We start from the raw sequence: 12,198 nt of genomic DNA, 5'->3' as shown, positions 1-12,198 counted from the left end.
ATGAACACTGGGTGTTGCAAGTGAGTAACGAATCACTAAGTTGTACTCCAGAAACTAATAATTACACTATATGCTAACTGGAATGTAAATAAAAACTTGAAAGAAAAGAAAGTGACACATAATTAAATCTGAAAAAAAGAAGGAAAAGGAATATATAGCATACTTGAGTGTAAAAAAAAAGAGAGAGAGAGAGAGAGAGAAGGAGAGAATATGGGGGAAGAATTGAGCACTTCAAATTCGACATTAGAACAAATATTTGTGGAATAGAAACATGCCTTTAAATGTAAGATATCCATATGTAATTTTCCCAGATATTACCATTATGCTCTATATTAGTATCCTGAAAGATCAAGTGGAATAAATACTACAAAATACAAAGAGATGAGAATAACAAAGGAAAGGACAGAAAAATTGAAGAACAATGAAGAAACCTAAAATTCAAATAATGAACATTCAGGAGTATAGAAAGATCTGGTGGGAAACAGGGGACTTCACAAAAATAGTACAAGCAATTTTATTGAACTTAAAGAGATTTTGAGTCAGAAGATTTGAAAGGCTAATTCAGTTTCACTTTAGCACCATTAAGCAGAAACAGTGGTATAAATGTCGAATTCTAATAGGGAAGGGAAAACCCGGAAAAGCTGCAAGACAGGTAAAACAGAAGTTAACACCAAAAACAAACAAAAAAAGAATCTGTTTGCCTTGATACCTCTCACACAACAACACACATCAGAAGATAATGGAATAAAATGGGGGAAAAAAAAGTCTGCCATCAGTAAATTTTCTACTTAGATGAGGTATTATTCACAAGTAGAAAAAATTGTATTTACTGATTTGCAAGATTTTCGAACCTATACCTACACTGTATTCCATATGAAGGATAATATTGGCCATGACGGATTCTGTAGAATATGAATTTTATAATTATTAATTTATTATCTTTTTAAGATTTTATTTATTCATTCATGAGAGACACAGAGAGAGAGGCAGAGACACAGGCAGAGGGAGAAGCAGGCTCCATGCAAGGAGCCCAACCTGGGACTCGATCCCGGGTCTCCAGGATCATGACCTCGGCCAAAGGTGGCACTAAACCGCTGAGCCACCTGGGCTGCCCTATTTATAATTGTTTAGAATATGAATTTTAAGTAATACACCTACAAATATTTCAGTCTTAACTTTCTATTTTAAACTTCTGTTTTCTAATTGTTGAGTAGAAGCTAGACCTGAGCAGAAGGAATGTTGGGAGGCACAATCCCAAGTCCTTGATAGAGACATGATAAATGAACTATACATTAAAATCCCTGGAGCATGGGGATCCCGGGGTGACTCAGTGGTTTAGCGCCTGCCTTCTGCTCAGGGCATGATACTGGAGACCCAGGATCAAGTCCCAGGTAGGGCTCCCTGCATGGAGCTTGCTTCTCCCTCTGCCTGTGTCTCTGTCTCTGTCTCTCTCTCTCTCTGTGTCTCTCATGAATAAATAAAATCTTTAAATGAATGAATGAATGAATTAATGAAATCCCTGAGGTGTGTGTAGCACTCAACATCCTGATGCCGAGGCTTCCAGGACCGTGGGGTTGACAGGCCAGGAGCCACAGGTACAGATCTCAAGCTCTCCTCTTCCACCTTTACCCCAGGGCAACCCCTAGACACATGGTGGGGTGTTCCTACTGCAGGCACAGCCTCTTCCCGCCACACTGGAGGAAGGTGGCCCTGAGGGTTCCCATGCAAACCTTGTAGGGCCAACACCTCCTCTGTCAACCTGTGGGAGGAGTAGTTCCCCAGATGATTGGAAGGAGTCTTCATTAGACATCACCTCACTGTCTGTCTATTAAAGCTTTTCACCCAAAGAAGAAACAGATACCCAATCCCCATCCAACCTTGGGGGCACGGGGGCTCTACCTCAGGGGAAGTGCCTGTTGTCTCAGCTCATGAGCATGTGGGGCCAGCTGGTGGAGGGAAGGGGCCTCGCCTCCCCTAGCCCCCACTCACCCCGATGGTTCAAACCCTCCAGAACACCTGCGAACCCCACCTGAGATGTAGACACAACAGCGGGCTGCTACAGACAGGTAGGAAGATGCTTCTAGCAAGGGACGAAGGTGGGAAAAGGTGAAATAAAATTGAGTCCAGTGGGGAAGGGACCCCATGAGGAGCCTGGCTAAGGGGGTGGGAGCCTCGGGAGAGGAGAGCCCCCACACGGAGACCTGGGGACTTTCAAAATCCGCCCCGGACAGTGAGGATGCTCCTGACACCAGGTACCCCCGAGCTGTGCAGGTTGGCGACACCCCGCCCCAGGAGCATCCAGGCCCCTGCGGACTGGGAGCTGCAGTGGTTACTGCCGGAGCTGACTCCAGGCCTGGAGAGCAGGCCGCTTCTGCCAGTGTGGTTGTTCCTCCTGGTGTCACCCTGAGCCTGGGAGGGTCAGGGCCACCAGGGAACAGGTGCCTCACAGGATAAAGAGCTCCCACTGAGCAGTGCACCTGGCGGGGGGGGGGCAGCTCCCCCAGGTGCACATACCTGAGAATCATCACAGTAGGCCCCTCCCCAAGAAGACCAGCTGGAATGACAGGGGAAGAGCAAGTTCTTGACTGAGCGGTGCTGGAAAGTTCCAGGGGAAGTCAGAGGGATTTACAGTGTATAGAACCAGAAGGTACTCCACCTTTTTTTTTTTTTTTCTTTTTCCAGGACTACTCGTTTTTATATCATACTATAAATTTTCCAATATATTTTTTCTCTTTTCCCACCTTAACTACAATATTTTACCACCTTTTCATTTTTAAGTTTCTTCCTTTTTGACTTTCATCTATTTCTAGATTCCCTTCAACAAACTTAATTTTGAGAGATATACAAAATATGTTTCTGTTGTTGTCTTTTGTTTTCTCTGCCTCATTTTGTTCTACACTGGCAGAAGTTAATACCTTTTAAAATATGACCAACATGCACCCAGAACCAAGTGGTATGCCATGCTGGTTCATTCCATGAGATTATATTCTCTCTTCATTCCCATTATCCCCCCCCCCCACTTTTTTTTATCTCATTTGTGTTTTGGTGGTCAATCCTGGGGCTCTCTGCAAGTATTTCTGGTTTATATAAATTTGGGACTGAGCATCTTCCAACATACAGAACTTAATATACTCAGAACCAAGAGGATAATACTCTAGAACCCCTCAGCTAGACTACATTCTCCCTCCACTACAATTTTGTCACCACACCATCTTCCAGTCCAGTCCTGCCCTTTTTTACTTCTCCTTTTTTGTTTTCTTTTTTCCTCTTTACTTTTGTTGTTTTTTTTTTTTTGTTTTGTTTTGTTTTTTTTTACTCTTTTTTTTTCCTCTTTTCTTTTCTTTTTTTTTTTTCTTCTTCTTTTTTGGGATTCTTGGCCTTTTATTTTTTACTACTTTGTTTTAAAATTTGTTTTTCACTTTAGTGGTCTTTTTGTTTTACTTCGTTCTGATCTTTGTTTTCAATTTCTGGTCTCTGACCTCCTCAGAGTCACCTAGGGTGAAATTTACTTAGGTCGTGGTTGATATTCTTGAGTCAGCCCACTCATACAGCCACTCTGCACTGAGCAGAGAACTCATCACAAAAGAAAGAATCAGAAACAGAACTCCCTGCCACAGACTTTCAGAATTTGGATTACAATTCGATGTTAGAAAACCAATTCAGAAAAACAATTATAAAGCTACTGGTGGCTCTGGAAAAAAGCATAAAGTGTTCAAGAGACTTCAGGACTGAAGAATTTAGATCCAATCAGGCCAAAATTAAAAATCAGTTAAATGAAATGCAATCCAAACTGATTGAGCAATCCTGATATGAGCAATCCTGATATGAGCAATCCTCATATCATGTCCTAACCATGAGGGTTAATGAGGTGGAAGGAAGGGTGAGGACATAGAAGAAAAGTTGATGGCAAGGAAGGAAGCTGAGGAAAAAAGAGAAAAACAATTAAAAGACCATGAGGAAAGGTTAAGGGAAATAAAGGATAGCCTCAGTAGGAAAAAAAATTATATATAATTGGGGTTCCAGAAGGTACCGAGAGGGCCAGAGGGCCAGAAAGCATATTTGAACAAATCATAGCTGAGAACTTCCCTAATTTGGGGAAGGAAACAGGCATTCAGATCCAGGATATAGAGAATTCCTCCCCTAAAATCAATAAAAACCGTTCAACACCTGGACATTTAATAGTGAAACTTGCAAATTCCAAAGATAAAGAGAAAATCCTTAAAGCAGCAAGAAACAAGAGATCCCTATCTTATATGGGGAGAAATATATTAACAGCAGACCTCTCCACAGAGACCTGGCAGGCCAGAAAGGGCTGGCATGATATATTCAGGATCCTAAATGAGAAGGACCTGCAGCCAAGAATACTTTATCCAGCAAGGTGCTCATTCAGAATAGAAGAAGAGATACAGAGCTTCCAAGATAGGCAGAAACTGAAAGAAGGTGTGACCACCAAACCAGCTCTGCAAGAAATATTAAGGGGAACTCTGTAAAAGAAAGAGACAGTTCAAAGAAATAATCCATAAAAATGGGCACTGAATGGGTCTTACGATGACACTAAATTAATAACATTCAATAGTTATTCTGAACATGAATGTGCTAAATAATCCCATCAAAAGATGCAGGATTTCGGACCGGATAAAATGCAAGACACATCTTGTTGCTGTCTACAAGAGACTCATTTTAGACCTAAGGACACCTCCAGCCTGAAAATGAAGGGGTGGAGAATCATTTACCTTTCAAGTGGTCCTCAAAAGAGAGCTGGGGTGGCAATCCTCATATCGGATACATTAAAGTTTATCCCAAAGACTGTAGTAAGAGATGAAGAGGGACACTATATCATACTTAAAGGGTCTACCCAAAAAAATACCTAACAATCATCAATATTTACACCCCTAATGTGGGAGCTGCCAAGTATATCAATCAATTAATAACCAAAATAAAGACTAATAATACACTAATAAAGTAAAGGAGTAGGAGACTTCAACACGACACTTTGTGCAAATGACAGATATTCTAAGGACAATATCATCAAAGAAACAAGAGCTTTAAATGATACACTGGACCAGATGGATTTCACAGATATATACAGAAATTTGCCTCTGAACACAAGTGAATACACATTCTTCTTAAGTGCACATGGAACTTTCTCCAGAATAGACTACATACTGGGTCATAAATCAGGTCTCAACTGATACCAAAAGATTAGGATTGTCTCCTGCATATTTTCAGACAATGCTTTGTAACTGGAACTCAATCACAAAAAAAAAAACAAACAGACAAACAAACAAACAAACAAAAACTCAATCACAAGAAGAAATTTGGAAAAAACTCAAACACTTCATTTTCATTAGTTTCTGTGAATCTACCAAACATTTAATGATGAAACAATACATATTCTACTAAAGCTGTTCCAAAAGATAGAAAGGGATGGAATACTTCCAAAATGGTTTTATGAGGCCAGCATCACCTTAATTCCAAAACCAAAGACCTCCCCCAAAGGGAGAATTATAGACCAATATCCCTGATGAACTCAGATGCAAAAATCCTCAACAAGTTACTCACCATTAGGATCCAACAGTACATTAAGATTATTCACCATGACCAAGTGGGCTTTATCCCCGGGATGCAAGGCTGGTTTAACACTCATAAAGCAATCAATGTGATAGATCATATCAGCAAGAGAAAAAACAAGGACCATATGAACCTCTCAATAGATTCAGAGAAAGCATTTGACAAAATACCCCATCCATTCCTGATCAAAGCTCTTTAGAATGAAGGGATAGAGGGAACATTCCTCAGAATCTACGAAAGGCCCACAGCAAATATCATTCTTAATGGGGAAACACTGAAAGCCTTTCCCCTCAGATCAGGAACACGACAGGGATGTCCACTCTCCCCACTTCTATTCAACACAGTACTAGAAGTCCTAGCCTCAGCAATCAGGCAACAAAAAGAAATAAAGCATTCAAATTGGCAACGAAGAAGTCAAACTCTCCCTCTTTGCAGGTGACATGATACTGCTCATAGAAAACCCAAAAGACTCCACCCCAAGATTGCTAGAAGTCTTACAGCAATTTGTCAATGTGGCAGGATTCAAAATCAATGCCCAGAAATCAGTGGCATTTCTATACACTAACAATGAGACTGAAGAAAGAGGAATTAAGGAGTCAATCCCATTTACAATTGCACCAAAAACATAAGATACCTAGGAATAAACATAACCAAAGAGATAAAGGATCTATACCCTAAAGACTACAGAACACCTCTGAAATCACAAAAATTGAGGAAAACACAAATAGATGGAAAAACATTCCATGTTCATGGATTGGAAGAATGGATATTGTGAGAATGTCAGTGCTACCCAGGGCCATTTACACATTCAGTGCAATCCCTATCAAAGTACCATGGACTGTCTTCAGAGAGTTGGAACAAAGAATCTTAAGATATGTGTGGAATCAGAAAAGACCCTGAATGGCCAGGGGGATGTTGAAAAGGAAAACTAATGCTGGGGGTATCACAATGCCAGATTTCAAGCTGTATTACAAAGCTGTGATCATCAAGGCAGTGTGGTAATGGCACAAAAACAGACACATAGATCAATGTAACAGAATAGAGAACCCAGAAATGGGCCCTCAACTCTATGGTCAACTAATATTCGACAAAGCAGGATATTCTATATCCAATGGAAAAATGACAATATCTTTAATAAATTTTCCTGGGAAAATTGGACAGCCACATGCAGAAGAATGAAACTGGACCGTTTTCTTATGCCATACACAAAGATAAACTCAATGTGAGCAAATGTGAGCAAGAATTTATCAAAATCCTAGAGGAGAACACAGGAAATACCCTTTTTGAACTTGGCCACAGCAACTTCTTGCAAGAAACCTCTATGAAGGCAAAGGGAACAAAAGCAAAAATGAATTTTTGGGACTTAATCAAGATAAAAAGCTTCTGCACAGCAAAAGAAACAGTCAACAAAACTAAAGACAACCTACAGAATGGGAGAAGATATTTGAAAATGACCTACCAGATAAAGAAAGGGCTAGAATCCAAGATTTATAAAGAACTTATTAAACTCAACAGCAAAGAAATAAACAATTCAATCATGAAATGGGCAAAAGACATGAACAGAAATTTCACAGAGGAAGACATAGACATGGCCAACAAGCACATGAGAAAATGCTCTGCATCACTTGCCATCAGGGAAATACAAATCAAAACCACAATGAGATACCACCTCACAACAGTGAGAATGGGGAAAATTAACAAGGCAGGAAACAACAAAATGTTGGAGAGGATGCGGAGAAAAGGGAACCTTCTTACACTGTTGGTGGGAATGTGAACTGGTGCAGCCACTTTGGAAAACTGTGTGGAGGTTCCTAAAAGAGTTAAAGATAGAGCTCTCCTATGACCCAGCAATTGCCCTGCTGGGGATTTACCACAAAGATACAGATGCAGTGAAACCAAGGGGCATATGCACCCCGATGTTTATAGCAGCAATATCCGCAATAGCCAAACTGTGGAAGGAGCCTTGATGTCCTTCAACATATGAATGGATAAAGAAGATGTGGTCTATGTATACAATGGAATATTACTCAGCCATCAGAAAGGACGAATACCCACCATTTGCTTCAACATGGAGGGAACTGTAGGGTATTAGGCTGAGTGAAGTAAGTCAATCAGAGAAGGACAAATATTATGTGGTCTCACTCATATGGGGAATATTAAAAATACTGAAAGGGATTATAGGGGAAAGGAGAGATAATGAGTGGGAAATATCAGAGAGGGAGACAAACTATGAGATACTCCTAACTCTGGGAAAGGAACAAGGGGTAATGGAAGGGGAGGTGGGTGGATGGGTTGACTGGGTGATGGGCAGTGAGGGGGGCACTTGACCGGATAAGCATTCAGTGTTACAATATAATATTGGCAAATTGAACCCCAATAAAATATTTTTTTTTACCAATTTTAAATACAGTTTTATTTAAGACATTGCATTTTCCACTTAACAATACAGTGCTTATAAAGTGCAATGTTTATTTCCTTTCCCTGCACACATATTCCATATTCAAGTATCAAGAATGTCCAGTATATTTACTATAGCAGCTTGACTTTAAAACTGCCATGGAATTTGCTACAAATTTGGGTCCTTCAAATGTATAGAACAATCCTAGACCTGTCATCCTGTTGGCTTAATCAACCTCTTCAATGGTAGGCCCAGAGGAGGCACCATCAGAGGGAGGAGCTCCACCACCAGGAAAGCCTCCAGGCATTCCTCCTGGCATGCCTCCTGCACTCTGGTATAGCTTCATAATGATGGGGTTGCAGACTTCCTCCAGCTCTTTCTGTGATGTTCAAATTCTTCCTTCTCTGCAGTCTGGTTCTTATTGAGCCAGTTGATGATTTCATTGCCCTTGTGAAGAATCTTCTGTTTGTCTTTGTCATTGATTTTGACCTGAAGTTTTTCATCTTCAACAGTTGCTTTCATATTGAATGCGTAAGACTCAAGTGAATTATTGGAAGACACCTTGTCTCTCTCTTCTCATCTTCCGCTTTGTACTTCTCAGCTTCCTGGACCATGCGCTCAATGTCCTCCTTGCTCAAGCGGCCCTTGTCATTAGTGATGGTAATCTTGTTCTCTTTTCCTGTGCTCTTATCCACAGCAGACACATTGAGGATACCATTAGGATCAATATCAAAAGGGACTTCAATCTGAGGAACGCCATGAGGAGCAGGAAGTATGCCGGTGAGTTCAAACTTGCCAAGTAGGTTGTTATCCTTGGTCATAGCACGCTCACCTTTATGGACCTGAATAAGCACACCAGGCTGGTTGTCAGAGTAGGTAGTAAAGGTTCGTGTCTGTTTGGCAGGAATGGTAGTATTGTGCTTGATAAGCACAGTCATGACTCCTCCAGCAGTTTCAATACCAAGAGAAAGTGGGGTGACATCCAATAGCAGCAAATCTTGAACATTTTCAGATTTGTCACCAGAAAGAACGGCTGCTTGGACAGCTGCACCATAAGCAGCGGCCTCATCAGGGTTGATGCTCTTATTCAGTTCCTTTCCATTGAAGAAATCTTGCAGAAGTTTCTGAATCTTGGGGATATGGGTAGAACCACCCACCAGGATAATATCATGGATCTGAGGCTTGTCCAGCTTGGCGTCCCAAAGAGCTTTCTCTACAGGGTCCAGGGTGCCATGAAACAGATCAGCATTTAATTCTTCAAACTGGGCATGAGTAATAGAGGTATACAAGTCAATTCCTTCGTACAGAGAATCAGTCTCAATACTGGCCTGGGTGCTGGAAGAAAGTGTATGCTTAGCCATTCACATGCAGTACGGAGATGGCGGACTGCCCTCTTATTTTCGCTGATATCCTTCTTGTGTTTGCGCTTGAATTCTGCAATAAAATGGTTGACCATTCGGTTGTCAAAAGCTTCTCCATCTAAGTGGGTGTCTCCAGCTGTGGACCTGACCTCAAAGATCCCATCCTCAATAGTAAGGATTGATACATCAAAAATGCCACCTCCTAAATCAAAGATCAACACGTTCCTTTCAGCTCCAACCTTCTTGTCTAAGCCATAAGCAATAGCAGCAGCAGTTGGCTCATTGATGATTCAAACTACATTAAGAGCAGCAATAGTGCCAGCATCTTTGGTAGCCTGACGCTGAGAGTCATTGAAGTATGCAGGTACTGTGACAACTGCATTGGTAACAGTCTTCCCAAGGCAGGCCTCTGCAATTCCCTTCATCTTTGTCAGGACCATAGAGGACACCTCCTCTGGATAGAAACTTTTTGTCTCCCCCTTGTATTCTACTTGGACCTTAGGTCTGCCAGCATCATTCACCACCATGAAGGCCCAGTGCTTCATATCAGATTTGATGACAGCATCATCAAATCTACGTCCAATCAGCGCTTGGCATTGGAAACCGAGTTGGTGGGTTCATCACAACTTGATTCTTTGCAGCATCACTGATCAATCATTCGGGGTTCGGTTTCCCTGATCATTGGTAATTATTTCCACTTTCTCGTGCTGGAAGACACCCACGAGGAGTAGATGGTGCCAATATCGATCCCAACTGCAGGTCCCTTAGACATAGTTGCTTCTGTGTGGGCTGGGCTTGGCTTACGGAGACAACAGCTGTCTGCAGATCTGGTGCCCCGTTCAATGAGCCCAATAAAAATATTTAAAAAATAATAATAAAGAGGATCTGAAAAACAGGCATTAGTTGGAGAGAAGTGAAGTCCTTGAGCACATGGAAAGGGATAGGATCCATTGTGAAAGATATGGGCTTAGAAAGGAACATGGACATAACAATGATTTTTTTCCCCTCCTTTAACAAAGAAAAAAAAAATAAACTGTTTTGTGCTTGCTACTTTCTTTCTGACTGTCTTTATTCTAGTGTGGATCCTACCTAATCCTAATCCAATGACCCAGATATCCATTCACACAAAGCAGTTATCTACCACTAGTAGTATAATAAGCCCCCCTCCCTTTTTAATTTCTATTCCCATTTAGGAAAGTTTCTTGATAGTGGAAACCAACGTTGTCATCCACCCAACTAAATTTCACAGAATTTTAAGAATTTACCGTTGTTAGAGAGACAATTGATATCTGGAAATGTATAGAAAGCTAACTATATAAATTTCAGTTAAATTTTTTTAGAAGATAGAGATTTCTGAATGCTCAACCGCAAGTGACGTGACTCATTTAGTTGTTTAAGTGTGGATGCATGGAGGTTGAAACACACAAGAGAAGAGAACTCAAAACATTTCCAGTGAAAGTGCAAATTACTAATGGAAAGGCAACTATTCTTTAGTTAATGATTTTATACAGTCTGGGAGGTAAGGAAACAATCTAACAAGATTTTTGCTCATTTATAGCGTCATATTATGTATGAAGATATATTGCATTATAGCCATTTAGATTCAATTAAATTCTGTCTTTTTCATATTTGAATTAATACTTATTAGTTATTTCTTTAATATTAACAATTTGCTATTTCTGAATTACTATGTGTTTACATATCTATATCAACATATATCTATTTATAGTATTTAGGTATCATAATAGCCAATGCAGATCATAAAAGTTATATTTCTAGCAAGCAGATTAACCAAACATGGTAATTGTTTCATTTTGTTTTTTGTTTTTCTTTTTTTTTTTTTGGTAATTTTGTATTTTTAATAGAAATAATAAATTTCCAGTTTGTGAATTATAAGAAGTGATTATTGACAGATACTTATACCATAAATTTTCTTGTTCAATAATTATTTTACATGCATTTTGTATTGTAAAATGAATAGGCATAGTAAGAGTCATCAAAAAATGTAATTTTTTGTATTTCTAGGAAAATATGAAAACACTGGCTATTTTAAGGAAATTTCATATTCATATAAGTTTTGGAAATATGACATGTTCAATTCAGCATACAAATGCATAGGTTCTGAGAATAAAAAATAATAATAAATTTATCATGCTAACAGGCTTCTTAGACTTGATTTTAAACTATGATGGCTGAGCAGTATGTGGCAATTTTAGCTCCTTAATAATGTATAGAATATGCTTGATTTAATAATAAGAATACCTTGGAAGAAACGTTTTAAAATATAATCCTTAATTTCTGAGCAAACTTTAATTTTACAAACATAATCCTTTTAGGCCTCACAGTACCGTAATACCAAACATACACAGTCATATGACCTGCTTCTGCTTCACCTTTTGCCATATATATTTAACTTAGGAAACATTTATATTTATATGCTATATAAAATATAAATACATATTTGTTTAGATAAAACAATATTGTCAACAAATCAGTGAGAAGCATGACTACAACATTCAATGGATTACCATGGGCACTATTGACTAAAGCCAAAACTGAAAACATCATACTAGCCTCTTTATCGATCAATTTATCTATTTTTCCACCTATTATCTATTTGTATTTTATTGAGTGGGAGGTTCTGAACAACATTTTCTTTGTTTATTTTAAGTAAAACACATTCCTTAATATATTTCAGTCTCTCAATAACTTACTTATTTTACATTCTACACACATTTTCAAGGTGGAAAACAGCCTTATTTTATTTCTTGCAATGGAATTGAGGATTTAAAATAAGACATTAAAAAGAGAATTTAATGTACTATGCACATCCCCATACGAACATGGCTGGTAATAGCATTGGAATCA

The 12,198-nt window shown here is 39.3% G+C and overlaps 1 pseudogene; it reads right to left on the bottom strand.

Moving 5' to 3' along the window:
- Positions 1–8,188: 8,188 nt before the first annotated feature.
- Positions 8,189–10,102, bottom strand: LOC112931594 (heat shock cognate 71 kDa protein-like; annotated as a pseudogene).
- Between the last annotated feature and the right edge of the window lie 2,096 nt (positions 10,103–12,198).

This window comes from Vulpes vulpes, chromosome 4, assembly GCF_048418805.1.
Source record: "Vulpes vulpes isolate BD-2025 chromosome 4, VulVul3, whole genome shotgun sequence".
Classification (NCBI taxonomy): Eukaryota; Metazoa; Chordata; class Mammalia; order Carnivora; family Canidae; genus Vulpes; species Vulpes vulpes.
The sequence above is the reverse complement of the archived record's forward strand: the minus strand, read 5'-3'. Positions and strand labels throughout refer to the sequence as shown.